Source organism: Hippopotamus amphibius, chromosome 8 (genome assembly GCF_030028045.1).
Source record: "Hippopotamus amphibius kiboko isolate mHipAmp2 chromosome 8, mHipAmp2.hap2, whole genome shotgun sequence".
Classification (NCBI taxonomy): domain Eukaryota; kingdom Metazoa; phylum Chordata; class Mammalia; order Artiodactyla; family Hippopotamidae; genus Hippopotamus; species Hippopotamus amphibius.
Window position 1 is genome coordinate 61,561,440 of NC_080193.1, and position 15,347 is coordinate 61,576,786.

The window sequence follows — 15,347 nt, forward strand, 5'->3', positions numbered from 1 at the left end:
ACTTGTTTTCAAATATGCATAATTTCCACAAACAACTAGATGTATATAGATATATATTACAAATTCATTACCTTACATTTTTTAAAGTTATATTCCACATTAATAGCAAAATTATAACTGTGAAAAATTTTTTGTGAGTGTACTGGTTTAATTCCACTGACAAATAAAATATTAACCCTCTTCCAATTTTTCATTGCTATCAATTTCATGAATAATTTTAAACTATAAAAGTAGCAATGAATTAGTTCCACTGAATACTAAAAATATTTCCAATTTGCTGACATTTTAAGATGTGGCAGTGTATTTATGAATCAATATAAGATTTTATACCAGAACATTATCTCATCACTCATTTGAACTATTGCATTACCCTTTTAACTAGGTCTCCACGCTACCATGCAGTCCAGTTCCCATCACACCATTCTCCATAATCCAGCCACAAATAATCTTCCAAAATGCAAATCTGATCATGATGTGACATGCTCAAATCCCTTCTATATCTCCATCACTTAAGGACAAAACCCAAGGCCCTACACATGGCAGTTAAGACCTTCCTCTTCTGGCCTCTTCCTTTCTTTTCACTACAGCCTTGCTTCCCGTTCTCCCACTTCAATCCTCTTACCCCCTCTTCTCCAGGATCATCGCAGCAATACCAAGCATTCACACTCACATAGCTATTTTACACTTCTGTGACCTCACACCTTTTATCTTTTTTCCATCAGCCTTTTCTTCAAGTTCACCTGATGAAATTTTCTTAAAATTTCTGCATGTGAATCACCAACTTTATGAAGCCTTTCCCCGAACTTCTCTTAAACATGACTTCTTTTCTACTCTGTACAGTATCCTTTTATTTGTTTCACTCTATTTCCATGTTCTGCTGCCCTAGTGGGCTGTAAAAAATTTGGAGGATGGGGATCATGTCATTACCTTCCTGGGGGCCATCCCAGGATCTGCTATATAGTGAATGTCGCTAAGCTTTTGTAGAGTGAACTGAAAATCAGGAGGAAGTGGGAAACTGATTCTGCCTTTAAAGAAGTGACATTGCTTTCACCTTAACACAGGTCCTGAGCAAACCAGTGTCAGGCAGCACTATACTTGCTACTAGTGATTTTCCACTTTTCCTGAAGCCTAAACTAAATCAAGAAGCTTGCATATCTGAACACATTTTATACTCTTTCAAATGTTTATTCTTTTTTCTTACTGTTCACAGAAATCAGAATTTATTGGAAAGAATACATAACTTTCATGTAGATGTGTGTTTATCTTAACCTAGTAGTACAACAGGAGTAACAGTGATTAAAGAAGTGGGAGAAACACCACAAGCAATTGAATTCTAGGCCAAAGCACATTTCATGGCCTAAGAGAATATCTGTGAGAACCATGAATTTTGAAAATCACCTACAGTTTTTTATTCTGTCTGATCTATCATCATCCTAGTTTAATACTAGAAGTGGAAGCAGGATGAGAAACCAATTCCCTCACCATCAATCTGGAGATCCCATTCCACATTTAGTAATTAGGCTTTTATTTAACAGTGAAGAAAAAAAGGCATTTTTAAATACTTTCTGCCAACAATTATGCATTTTATAAAAGTTTGACAAGATGAATAATGTATTTGCTTTCTCAAGATGGCATTTCTCCAAGCCTTCCACCTTCCTGAAATGGGTTGCAAATCAGCTCAGTGGGAGAAAATAGGGCTATCCGACCCATTCAGATATAGATACCTAAGTGGAGAAGCCAGAGTGAATCAACGGCAGAATCACAGGTAGAAGGAAGGCTGGTGCCACTGTTTGATCACTTCTCTTTTAAAGAAGAAGAAATAGAGATTATTGGCATTAAAGAACAAGTGACAGAGAGAGGGTTTAAACCCAGGGCTTCTAACCCCATATTCACATATTATCTTCCCAATATACTTCATACCAGGCACATGATACGACCTAAATTGAAAGTGTCTCCATTCCCTAGTCTTTGTAGTTTTTGGATTAAATAACAACATTTAATAATTATTACTATGTAACTGATACATATTGCAGTATAAATGTACATGCATGCGGAATGTAAATGTCACTATGAGGAGATAAATATATTTATTGCATATTATATTTAATAATAACTCCCAACAGTTTGTAAACCTAGGACATCGGTGGTATAAGTCACACAAAACTGAATACCAAATGGTTAGGACCACAAAACTCAAACTTTTGTGATTTCCTCTTGAGTCCTGCATAATCATCCCTCCCCTCACCTCACGACCCTTATCCTTCACCCCCCAGCTCTAGACTGGCAACTTTTTGATAGGATAACAGGCCTCAAGGACTACAATGGACAAAAGACAATACCTAATGTTCATATGACAAGAAAGGTGTGGAGTGGGAGGGGAGGAGGGCAGCCATAGGGCTACGTTCAGTCTATTTCATAATTCATTACAGTCACCATCAAACAAAGTCCGAGTTCCCTTGATATAACAATATGTAGTATTTCTTTGTACTTATCCCTTGTAGACTATATTTACATGAGTGATTATATAATACTACATCCTCCCCTGAATATATTAAGTTCCATGAGAACACTGACCAGGTCTGCTTGATTACCACTATGCCCCCAGCACAGAAGATATTCAACAAATATGGGTTGAGTCTATAAACCATAAAACCCTTTAGCAATGGCCTTGACAATTTCTTCCTAATTCATCTAAGACCTTTATTATTATCAACCAGAAATAATCACCCCTTACTACCACTAATTACTATTTACTCTAATAAACAGAACTGAATGCAGGAAGGGACATGGGTTCGATTCCTGGTCCAGGAAGATCCCACATGCTGTGGAGCAACTAAGCCTGCATGCCACAACTGCTGAGCCTGCACTCTAGAGCCCTCGAGCCACAACTGAGCCCACGCACCACAACTACTGAAGCCCTCGCACCTTAGATCCCATGCTCTGTAACAAGAGAAGCCACCACAATGGAAAGCCTGCGCACCGCAACAAAGAGTAGCCCCCCTCTTGCCACAACTAGAGAAAGCCCATGCGCAGCAACAAAAACCCAATGCAGCCAATAAATAAATAAATTTAAAATTTAAAAAAAAAAAACTGAATGCACACTTTCTATCACCATCTAAATATAACAGGCATTAGAGGGGAATGAATTGAGAGATTGGGATTGCCATATATACATTACTAATAAGAAAAAAAATCAAATTGTACACTTTAAATATATGCAGTTTATTGCATGTCAATTGTATCTCAATAAAAGTTCTTAAAGAAAAATAAATAAATAAACAAATAAATAAATATAATAGGTAGCATCTTACTGTACACGAAATGACACACCTCATTCTAAGGAAAACAGTTCTGCCAACAGCCCTGCTGAGGTGTTTAGAAGTCATGTTTCACACCATGGGCAATTACCTTCCCTAACCTGACTGGACAGGTAAGACTCTATAAGAATATTTAACCCAAGGACAGTCAAGTCTGTAACCTGGAAGGATTCAACTGGTTTAATCATTAGATTGACATTTTTTATTAGACAGAAGCATCATCTTGCTATGCTATATTGACTTCTATGCCAAATTTTAACTCAGACCTGGTTTGTGCGAGGTTATTATAAATATACACACCAAACAAATTTAAAATAAAATGACTAACAGATTCTTAACTACACTGGTGCTAGTGCATCTCATGCTAACATCTTTTAAGAACTTAATCCATTTCAACTAAATAAAAAATTGTTGAGAAGTTTTCCTCTCCAAGTGGGAGGCACATATCACATTTTCAGTTAATTCTGAAACAGAAATAGCAGGGTTACTCTAACACACAAACATTCTCAACGACCTATTTGAAGTGCAGCAACCCAAGCAAACATGGGTGGCATTCCCTTGATGAGTTGAAATAAATGTCACCAAGTATAACATTCTGGATTTACTCACTTCCAGTGAAAAATAAGAAGGACATAATCTGACAACTCAATCTGTTTATCAGTGAGGGAAATCAACTTAAAAGAAATGCAAAATCAGGGGACAAAAGAATATCAGGTAAACAGTTGGGAGAAGAAAAAGAAATTTCCACAGAGTAGAGGGCTAGAAGTAGAAATCCTTAGTACTGATGTTAGATACCTTTAATATTTTAAAATTCATTTTATATCAGTGAAAGTCACCCTGCAGTAACATATTTTTAAATGGTGTTAAAAAATAGGGGAAGCCAGTATTAGGATCTGTCCTTTAAGATCCAAATCAATAAAACCATAAAGACATATCAATTAAAATATTTAGTGACACTTCTCTCATCTCCAAAGTTCCACATGAATACAGAAATATATTAGAAGTAGCATTAGTTAAAAGTGAATTTTCTTCTATTTATTTATTGCAGCAGGTCTTTTTCTAATTGCCATATATTTTTCAAGCATCTTCTGATTTGTCAATAGTCTAAGACATTTATTGGTGGTTCAAGAAGTCACCTCTAGATAGAGTCTAGAGTTTGTTACTGATAACTTTTAAAAAGCCCAAAAACCCAGTTTAGACCAGGACTGAGTAAATCTGGGGCTAATAGATGTGGTAATGAGAGATGTATCACTATCTTTAAATATCACAAGGGCCGTATCCTTAGCTACTCACTATTATAAGAAAAAGAGTCAGTCTGATAATAATACACTGGGATTTTAATATCCTGAAAATATTTAGGAATGAGTCTGCTGAGTAAAGTAAAGGCATTACACAGACAAGGGTGTATAATTTCTAGAAGGTCTACTATTCTCCATAGTTTTGCACAGGCTTGCCCATATCATCTGACACACAAGTTTCCACTAAAAGAAGATAAGAAGCAATAGCTCAGAGTTTCCTGATTGGAGCAAGCACTATGACTCTTATCCAGCTAGTGGCCTTGTTTGTCACTATTATCTCTTTATCAAATGGTTTTTCAAGGAGACATTCCAATAATACAAATATTTTGTCTAATGAGGCAGATCCTACAGTACAGAGTATTCTTTGCAAACTACCCAAAGCCACACTCTGCATCCTCACTATCTCTTAAGAAAGTAATTTCTCAGTTTGCAAACAGTGTGTTCAAACAGAGCAAGGTAGCTTAGGAGTTAATTAATTCCCCCTTGCATCTCTATCCAGCACATATGCATTCCATATTTGGGACCATAAGTCTCTCTACTGGATTAATTAGCATTAGAGTTAACAAACAGCCTGAACCACTGTAGAGAGACATTATAACTTATACTCCTAAAACTAGGTATATAATATTCTGTATTTCACATAATAGTCATTCAATTGATCTTTGTAGAACTGAATGAAATAAAGAAATACTTTTGTTTCTGCTTATTATCCCTCTTGTTCCCTTGTTCCTCTTATGTCCCTTTTCCTGCCTTGTTTCTAAACTTTACTTGCAAGAACTAAATTTAAAATATCAGATAAACTCCTTCAGATTGTTCCGAGTAAATGCCTGCCAGGCACAATGTGTTACCTCTCCCGGGAGTACCTGTATGTGACAAAGGTGTAACAGGTGATGGCGAAATTTCAGCCACCTGCAAAGTACTGTTGACCCTTGAAGAACAAGAGGAAGAGGGGAGTTAATCCATGTATAATTTATAGCAGGTTGTGCAAATTCAACCCACCCTAGAATACTGTAGTATTTATAACTGAAAAATATCCCGATATATGCAGACCCGTGCAGTTCAAACCTGAGCGTTCAAGGGTCAGTTGTAGATGAGAATAGTTTGTGAATTAAAAAGACCCTTCTCAAGTCCTGAAAACATAGTCTGAAGGCTGCTACCTACTCTACTAATGCGTAAAGCTAGATCTGCTTTAACGTATTAAAATGTCTTATCATATTTGAACATAAGACAAAAGATTTGAAAACTGTGCACATCTTTTGATTCAACAATAACACTTTTAAGAATTAACTCTGGAACTTGTCAAGAATCTTTAAAGTCTTTGCCCCAAATTGAAAGCTATCAAAATATCTGGGAAAAAAAAAGGATCTCTTATGATCAAACGATTAATGATCAAAGTCATAATGAAGACTGTTTACTGGCATGGGAAAATGTCTCTACTATTGTGTGATTGCATGAACTGAATATATTAAAATATATGATGGAATAGGAAATAAATCGATCATTGATTTGGGACACCAAAAAAAAAAAAAATATGATGGAATAACTAGATAAACATGACAGAGAGTACGCATGCATGCAGGTAGATATAAATAATCATTTATGGTAAAATTATAAGTGATTTTGTTTTTCTCTTTATGCTTCATTTTACTCTGCAAGTTATCTTCATTGAATATGTTTCAACTTGCAATTAAAAGAAACTATAAATTTTCCTTAACTTTAGGGAAGGAGGCCAAATCGTTTGAAATAACAAACTACTTCCCAATTACTGAAGGCTTACTCCCCTCCAGGAGATTGCAAGTGATTTTCAAATTATTTTAACTGCTATTGCTATAAGAAAACTTATTTAAAAACTACTCATCAAGGGTTAAACTAATGGGGCTAGGGTTAGTCACAAACACTATAATCTGGTTTTGTAAATACCGCTTGTCTAATGCATGAAATAAAAGTAATACTCAATTAATTAAAAAATGTACCTGCATTATTAAATAATTGTCAACAGATCAAGATCTTTATTTACTATGTATAAGAAATCTGGAGCTGTACTTTGACAGACTGTGTTAGGAACTAAAATACTATTTTGGTACTTACAGTGTTGAATACGAACATGGGTAACTATAGCACAAACTCAAAGTTTTAAAGTTCAAGTAAAATGTCAAAATTAATTTGAGTCTTAAATAATTAGGTATGGGTCTTGAAATAAGGGGAAATATTTAATTAAGGTGAATGAAATTGAAAAGAACTTCTAGTTTCACATGTAATTTCCAAAATGTCTGTATTAAGAAAGCAGAAAAATGTTATTGCATAATCATCCATATGTGTTACACATGTTTAAGGAGAGAAAAAGACTTACTGGCTACCCAGCTACTAGAGACACCATCTCGTCTCGCAACACTAAAAAACTGTCTCCTCTCATAACCACTCAGATTTTTCCTATATTTAGATACATGCAAGAGGTGGATGGATACTCAATAAATATTAACTCAACTGGATATGCGATAAAGGTGAATTTTATGGCATGTGAAGTGTATCTCAAAGCTGTTATTTTAAAAATTAATTAATTAACTAATTAACATTAACTCAGTGGCAACTCAGACTTAGTAGAGAAATATTTTTAAGGACTTTTATTGAGATATAATTGACATACAAGAAACTGCATATATTTAAAGTGTACAATTTGATACTTTTTTCTTATTAGTAATGTATATATAGCAATTCCAATCTCCCATTTCATCCCAACCCAGCCCCTCTCCTTCCCCCCCACCCCCCAGCTTTCCCCACTTGGTGTCCATATGTTTGTTTTCTACATTTGTGTCTCTATTTCTGCCTTGCAAACTGGTTGATCTGTACCATTTTTCTAGATTTCGCATCTATGCGTTAATACATGATATTTGTTTCCCTCTTTCTGACATACTTCACTCTGTATGACAGTCTCTAGGTCCATTCACATCTCTACAAATGTCCCAGTTTCACTCCTTCTTATGGCTAAGTAATATTCCATTGTCTATATGTACCATGTCTTCTTTACCCATTCATCTGTTGATGGACATTTAGGTTGCTTCCATGTCCTGGCTATTGTAAATAGCGCTACAATGAACATTGGGGTGCATGTGTCCGTTTGAATTATGAAAATGAAGCCTCCAAGTTCTAGTATATTTTAGAATTTAAACACCATGTTTCATTTTCAAGTAATAAGAAATAACTCCTATTATTCCTGGAATTATTTTCCAATGTAATCACTTCATCATATTTCAGTTTTTAAATCATCAATACTGAAAAACTTCACTTACAAATCTAAAAAGAAAACAACTTACCATTAAAAATATACAAGTAATTAAAATTAACCTCTAGAAAACACAAAAATACTAATAAAAATATGAAACTTGCAAATGAAAAATTAGAGACAAGCTTATCATTCCACCTATTTTTAAAGGGACACTAAGACTACACCTCTCAATATATAACTTTCCATATTTTAAAATGAACAAGAACTTGATATGAAAAAGAAATCCTAATCCTAAGAAAGCATCATGTGGCATTTTTTAACTTTATTACCACTTTGTTGACTCTCTGTCCCAGAGCAGATCACCTCCAACATGAGTACTCTGACCTTACAGAAAAGTGACAGATAAAGTTTATGGTGAGAAAAAATGAGTTTTTATGGGTTTCCAAAAGGGAATTCTTATAACACTAAAAGCCATATAATAATATTGATTTGATAACCAACTTTTTTACTGCCAAATTACAAACTTCACATTTGTGGAAAAATATCCTAGTGAATTTGCAGTAAAATACAATAAAAGAGAAGCCTGAGCTCATGATAAATAATCTAGATTGCTTTGCAAACTTTAAATATACATATAAAATAAATTTTTTAATCAGGTCTTTTTTAAAGTTTTCCGTATCTCAAGACTGACCTTTTTACTTTGGGACTGACTGACCCTCTTCCAGACTGACCCATCTTCCAAACTCAGTCATAAGCTCACACTTTTCTGAGCAAATAATTTCCATGCCTGTTTCTACTTTCCTTCTGTTTTAAAAGCAAATGTACAAGGTACAGAAACAAGAATTATTTTCTTGTAAAACCATCGTCAAAAATCAATTAGAATATTCAAAATATTCCATTCTCACAAATGAAAATAAGTTGCTTGCTGAAATGACAGTCTTCCATTTCACTGCCTTAAAAATTAAGCTGGCATGGATAATAAAAGTGTTTTCTAACTGAATATGCTTGGCATTCAAATATTTTTAAAACAAATACTAATCCATAATTAGATTTCACAGGCACAATCTATAGAAAATAGAATTTGTTTTTATTTTTCTGAGAGCAATATTAATGACTTGATATCATAAAAGTTGTAACAATATCATTGCTTGCATAAACCAACAAACAAACCTGCAAATGAATGCTTACTTTCCTTTTCAGTCAGGTTTTTACCATTCATTCGTTTAGCAAATACCTATTGTGCCTACTATGTGCCCATCATTGCTCCCTGTACTTGGGGATAAATGGGGCAACAAAACAAATATTCCTATTATTATAAGAAATTTATTTTTAATTGGAATAAAAAGACAATCATCAAGTAAATGTACATCAGATGGTGGCAGTTACTACAAAGAAAAATAACACAGGGTAATAGAGAACAAGGGCTGCCGAGGACTGGGGCTGGGCAAGGGCAGGATTTTATATGGAGTTGACAGAGGACACTTCACTGATGATGAGATGACATCTAAACAGAAACCAGAAGAAGAGAGGGAGGCGGCTCTGCAGATCTGGATCTAAAGCCTTCCAGGCAGCAGGCACAGCAAGATCCTGAGATGGAATACGCTTGGCATGTGCAGAGAGCAGGAAGGTCTGTGTGATGGCAAAGAGTAAATGAAATTGCTTTCTTCAACAAGCATTTATTGAATGATTATATTCTAAAAATTATGCTAAGTGCTTTGTGATATTACAATGACCTAAATATAATTCCTGGCCGCAAGCCTGGATATAATTACAAAACAGAGTGAAAAATGTTATAAACCAGTTGAGCTGGGTCTCAAAGAGGGACCGATAGGAAGTTCTACTTCAAGAAGATGAGCCAAGAGCCTAGAAAGTACAGTGGGCCTATATCCCAGTCACAAAGAAGAGCTGAAGAAATGTGCAGATAGTCTTGGTTCATTCAATAACCATTCAACTCTTCTCTCCTCTTGCTCTCTTCTAGAATTCAGGCGAAAACACTTAGTCTCCCAGGTGTGGAGAAGACTGTTCCACAGTCTTCCAAACTGACGTAAGTGGAAAGAAGGCTCAAAATTGGAAAGTGTCCGCTATTAGAAGTCAGGACACTGCCGCACAACTCTAAACAAGTTACCAAAAAACAAAAAACAAGGTATCAGCCTGCTGGGCTTTTACCCGACCCTCCCCTCACCCCGCCCTGACGACCTCTGGTATCGGGCCCTCCCCTCCCCAAGCCCTTCTGCCCTCAGCCTCCTTCATCATCTGCAGCCTCAACTACATTTCATGTCTTTCATTCTTCCTCTGAAATTTACAGATATCTTAGTGTCCATCCTCTACTCAAAAACCTAGGATTATTTCCACCTAAGAAAGAAAATTACTTAACAAGAAAAAAGACCTCTTACAATTTGGTCTCAAGTTCCTTTTTAGCCTCAATTCCTCTCGCTATCACAGACACACTGGTACTCCAAACACAACAGAGTCCTTGCCATTTTTCAAATATTCCATATACATTCCCACCATCAAGTACAGCTAGTGCTGCTTCTTCTTTCTGGAATCCTTTCACCTTTACTACCTGTCAGATTCCTCCATATATATAGTTCAAGACTCCAATAAAATCCCATCTCATCCATGAAAGTTTAAGTCAATTGCTTACCCACAGACAGCCCTTCAGAAGTAACTACTCCTTCCTCTGTAGTAACACCAACTTGGCTTACACCCCAATAAGAGCAGTTACCACAATCCTACTTATGCTATAGTTATAGAGTATATGTGTGTGTCTTACCAACCAGATTTTGTTTCCGTGGCAGCAGAGTTTATGTACAATTCATGTTTATATCTATGCATAATCCAGCAAAATACTTTGTACACAAGACATTCAATTAATGTGTTTCAAATTCTCATCAATAGACTACAAGAAGCCCTCACAAAAGGTGAGGGGGACAAAAGAGGTATTCCTGAATTGAAAATTAGAGCAGCATCATAAAGTGAACTGTCCAGCAATCAGCTATTCAAATAAGTTCTAAATCATTGCAGATATCACTGAATGAGATCATAAAGACAACAAAAAGTAAACCATGAGTGCTTATTGGGCAGCATAAAATGAAAGAGGAATGGGGAAATGCAAAGCGTAAAGCTACCTATATTAGGAAGCATTACCAAGGGATACTCAAACTATTTATTTAACAAATCTTTACTTAGTGCCTACTTGAGGCCAGACACTCTATTAATTGCTGAGAATACAAAGGTGAAAATATTGAGAAAGGGCTGAACTTTTACAAGCACTATTTTTAAGTGCAAAGTGTTGGCCTATAAATTATTACTTCCTGAAGTATGACCAAAACAGCATCTTAAGGACCAAGACTCTGACTATGGATACCCAATTCCAAGTCCAAACCTAGAAAACTATCTTGCCTAAATTGTGATTATGTAGGAACTCTCTCTCAGGACTGCCTCTGAATGTTAAAAGGGCTTCCTTTATTTTCAACGACTACAAACTGCTCAGATAGAAAATTTGAGTTCCAGATACTTGAATACATTCCCTGCTCTGAGATAAGTTCTATCCATGCACAGGTTGTTTTAGTAATTAAGGTGCTAACAACCCTGCCATCATGAATGAAAAGGGAGGAATTTATTAAAATAGTGCTATATAGGGGATGTTGTAGGGGAGATAGTGGATAGTTGTTTGCTTTGTCCTCTGAGGTCAAAATAAAAGAAACAGAACGAAAATACAACAAAAAGGATTTAGGTTAGACATAGGAGGAGTTGTGAGGCACTGATTCACGCTACCAAGTTATACTCTGAGCCATTTCTTCTGCAGATTTTGAAAAAAAGAGGTTGCCTGCTTTCTTCTAAGACAGTTTAGGGCAAAGCAAGCAGATGTAAAGATGATTTATTAGGGTTTCTTTTAGACATGTTTTTCTATTGTATGTAACTATTTGCATTGCATACTGGAAAAACATGAAGCTATCACTCTAAGAATTAAAAGAAAGAATATACCTAAAATGGCATCTAGGATAAAATCTGATTTAATGTGCTCTTAGCCATAAGGCTTCCAAGGATCTAATAACTCCTTCCTACAAATCAACATCAATAATATAAATTATCAGGCTTCCCTGGTGGCACAGTGGTTAAGAATCCACCTGCCAGTGCAGGGACATGGGTTCAAGCCCTTGTCCCGGAAGATTCCACATGCCGCGGAGCTACTAAGCCCATGTGCCACAACTACTGAGCCTGCATGCCACAACTACTGAAGCCCACGCGCCTAGAGCCCGTGCTCCACAACAAGAGAAGCCACGGCAATAAGAAGACTGAGCACCTCAACGAAGGGTAGCCCCCAGTCTCCACAACTACAGAAAGCCCGTGCGCAACATCGAAGACCCACAGCAGCCAAGAAAGAAAAGAAAGAAAGAAAGAAAGAAAGAAAGAAAGAAAGAAAGAAAGAAAGAAAGAAAGAAAGAAAGAAGGAAGGAAGGAAGGAAGGAAGGAAGGAAGGAAAGAAGGAAGGAAGGAAGGAAGGAAGGAAGGAAAGGAAAGAAAGAAAGGAAAGAAAGAAAGGAAAGAAAGAAAGGAAAGAGAGAGAGAGAGAAAGAAAGAAAGAAAGAAAGAAAGAAAGAAAGAAAGAAAGAAAGAAAGAAAGAAAGAAAGAAAGAAAGAAAAAAGAAAGAAAAAAAGAAAGAAAAAAGAAAAAAGAAAGAAAGAAAAAGATTTATTTTAAAAACGATAATATAAATTATCAAATGACTTATTTGCCTTATTAATAAACTCAAAACTTTTCTTCAAAAACTGAAATCTTAATATATGAGTACTACAAAATATCCTTGTTCAAACAATAATCTATTCATGGAGTTAAAAAGAAATTATATTTTTTCATTTACCCATGGAATAACTTGCTCCAATAAAAGTATTGGTACTAAGTCATTTTGAGGATTTTTCTATAACCCTTGTACCTGAATATCTTTTACTCAAAATAATTCTGACATCTTTCCATTGATGTCCCCTTAGCAATAATGAACAATTTTATAAAATTTAGTCCACAACCCCTCACAAATTAAAAATATGACTGTGCCCTTTACATGTATAAATGATTTATACCAATTATATTAACAAATATAATATATTTCTTAATACTCATTCATTCATTCAACAAGTATTTTATTGAGGGTCTATCTAGGCACTGTGCTGAGTGCAGGGACACCAAGATGAGCTAACAAGAGTTTCTGTCCTCAGTCACAGAAACATACCATCACAATACCAAAACACATGCACTGGATAGCAAAAGGGAACAAACAGCAAGTTGCTTTCTACACCAAGTACCCAGAAAGTTCAAAGGTCCAAGCAACTAACTATACAAAAGCACTAAGGACGTACAGCAGATAATTTTGGGATGGACCACTCAGCACTCATTCCGATTCTCCTTCTCCCTGCCTTCCTCCAAAATGAAGGCTAGAAAGCTAAAATATTTTTTATCTCATTCTAGAGGTAGTTATGTCACACACTTTTGGCCCCTGAGGTGTGGACAGAAGTCCCCATGAGTGGGCATCCCTTTCTAAAGAAAAAGAGAATGTTCTCCATGAAAACTAGGCTTCTGGGCTCCCTTTACTTTTCTTCCTGCATCAAAGTAAACACAATTTCTATAGATACAAAAGTTTATCTGTGGAATAGGAAGCAAGAATTATGTCCTAAGGATAATGGAGAAGGGTGATGCTACCTGGATCCCTGATGGCATCAGTTACCTGTGAACTAACTGCCTCTAGACTTCTTATGACAGGAGACAAATAAAACTCTTACTCATTTAAGTCATAGTCAGTAAGATTTTCTACTACTTGGAGCCAGAGGCATTTTTACCATTAAAAGAAAGCTACAACAAAGAGGAGATATTTGAGTTGGACTATCTATGGCTCCTTCTTCCTTAATTCAGGCTGGGATTTAGTCCTTTCTAGCTAGAAGAAATAAAAATAATTTTGAATTTGCATGCCCAAAGTTTTACTACAATTTTTTGTAATCCAGATTACTTAAAAAAACATGTTCTAATTCTTACATGGAAATCCATTTCTTGCACAGTCATTACAAGATTTTTATTTCTTTTACTAACTGAAACTTTCAATCCCCCAAACCTATAAAATAACATTTCTTATAGTATGATCTAAATTATTCATGTACTTTAGATCATACTATATGTAATATGTATATGTAATATATACATACAAATAAACATGTAATATACACATACAAATAAACATATGTGATATACACATACAAATAAACAGCTGAAGAAAGGGGTAAGAAATGAGATTGAAGAGAGAGAAGGAAAGAGAAACCTAGCTTATTTGAAAGTATAAACTATGTTTTTCAATTTCGTGAGCATCTTAAAAAGTATCTGCATAATTAATTAAAAACCCCAAGATTAACAGTATTTTTAAAATAGGAAAGACTCCCTGCAGCTTGAAATCAGCGACTCTGTTTTTGAAAAAATTTCAAACTTGAAAAATACATATCCAACAAGTATTCTTCATCCAATTTACCACTAGCATTATTATATCATTGTCAGATCCCACCTATCTCTAGTAACCTCCCTAAGGTAGTAATCTGTCTATGTCAATTTCAGTTGGACATATTTTAAATGTGTACTGTTCTTGGGATAGTTTCAATTGTACACTGCTGAAAAGATTCATTAATTTCAACCACCATCAACTCCATACGCCACATATACTTTTTTCTGCCTTTTTGTTCAAATATATTTCACTGTGGCCATTCAGAGGAAAATTACACATTCCAAAAACATTTGAGTTCCTCTCAGTTACCCTTTCAGTGGCTCAGGGTAATGATAGAGTAAAGATTCATGTTCTTCACAGGCTCTCCTTTTTTTTTTTTTTTTTTTCCCCTCCATTTGGTAGAATTTCAGCTTCAAATCTCTTGTGCCAAAAAGCAATGGGTAATGTCTAATGCTCTTCTCTAACAGTAGTTTACTTTGGAGGGAAGGGGAGAGAGAGTCAGGAGAAATCACATTCCCATCTTTTAAAGAGTCTTAGCATATGGAATAAGCAATCTCTTATCCTATTTTCCTAAAATAGAATTATGGAATCATAATAGGTAAAGGGGCCAGAGGAAAAGGAAAAAGAATTAGAAATTTTACAGCTATCTCTGAGTATGGGTAATGGCTAAAATGATGAAATTATTGATAGTTCCTGCTCTAAATTCTCAGCGAAGTCAGTTAAAAGAAAAATAAAAACAAAAACCAACCTATCTATTCAATAAAACCTGGGGCTTATGTATTCCTTGGCATTGTTTATAGGTAGAGGCTTCCTCTGTAAAATAGATAAAAACTACATCTCATCTTCATGAGGCTGCAGGAATGGGAGAAATAAGGATAATAAGCATAGTCAGATAACATAAATGCCTTCATTTAAAACCAACATTCAAAGACAATCTACTGCAATCCATATGAACTCAAAAGAAAATTCAGGGAATAAGTCCCCTTTGTTTATGTCATCTCAACTCCAATTTCATCTGCAGTTATCT

At 35.4% G+C, this 15,347-nt stretch overlaps 1 protein-coding gene across 21 annotated transcripts in view; it reads right to left on the reverse strand.

Annotated features, from left to right (window-relative positions):
- The window catches only part of GTDC1 (glycosyltransferase like domain containing 1), a 375,875-nt gene that overhangs the window by 280,231 nt on the left and 80,297 nt on the right, over positions 1 to 15,347 (reverse strand). Inside the window, exon 3 of one of the 21 annotated variants that reach the window (XM_057744691.1) lies at positions 1,725 to 1,802. The exons of 18 other annotated variants lie outside the window; for them this stretch is intronic. The gene's annotated coding sequence lies outside the window, so the exon portion shown is untranslated. Of the gene's footprint in view, positions 1 to 1,724; positions 1,803 to 8,529; positions 8,544 to 15,068; positions 15,168 to 15,347 lie in introns of those variants that run through there. 2 more of the 21 variants (XM_057744692.1, XM_057744695.1) reach the window with 2 other exon arrangements.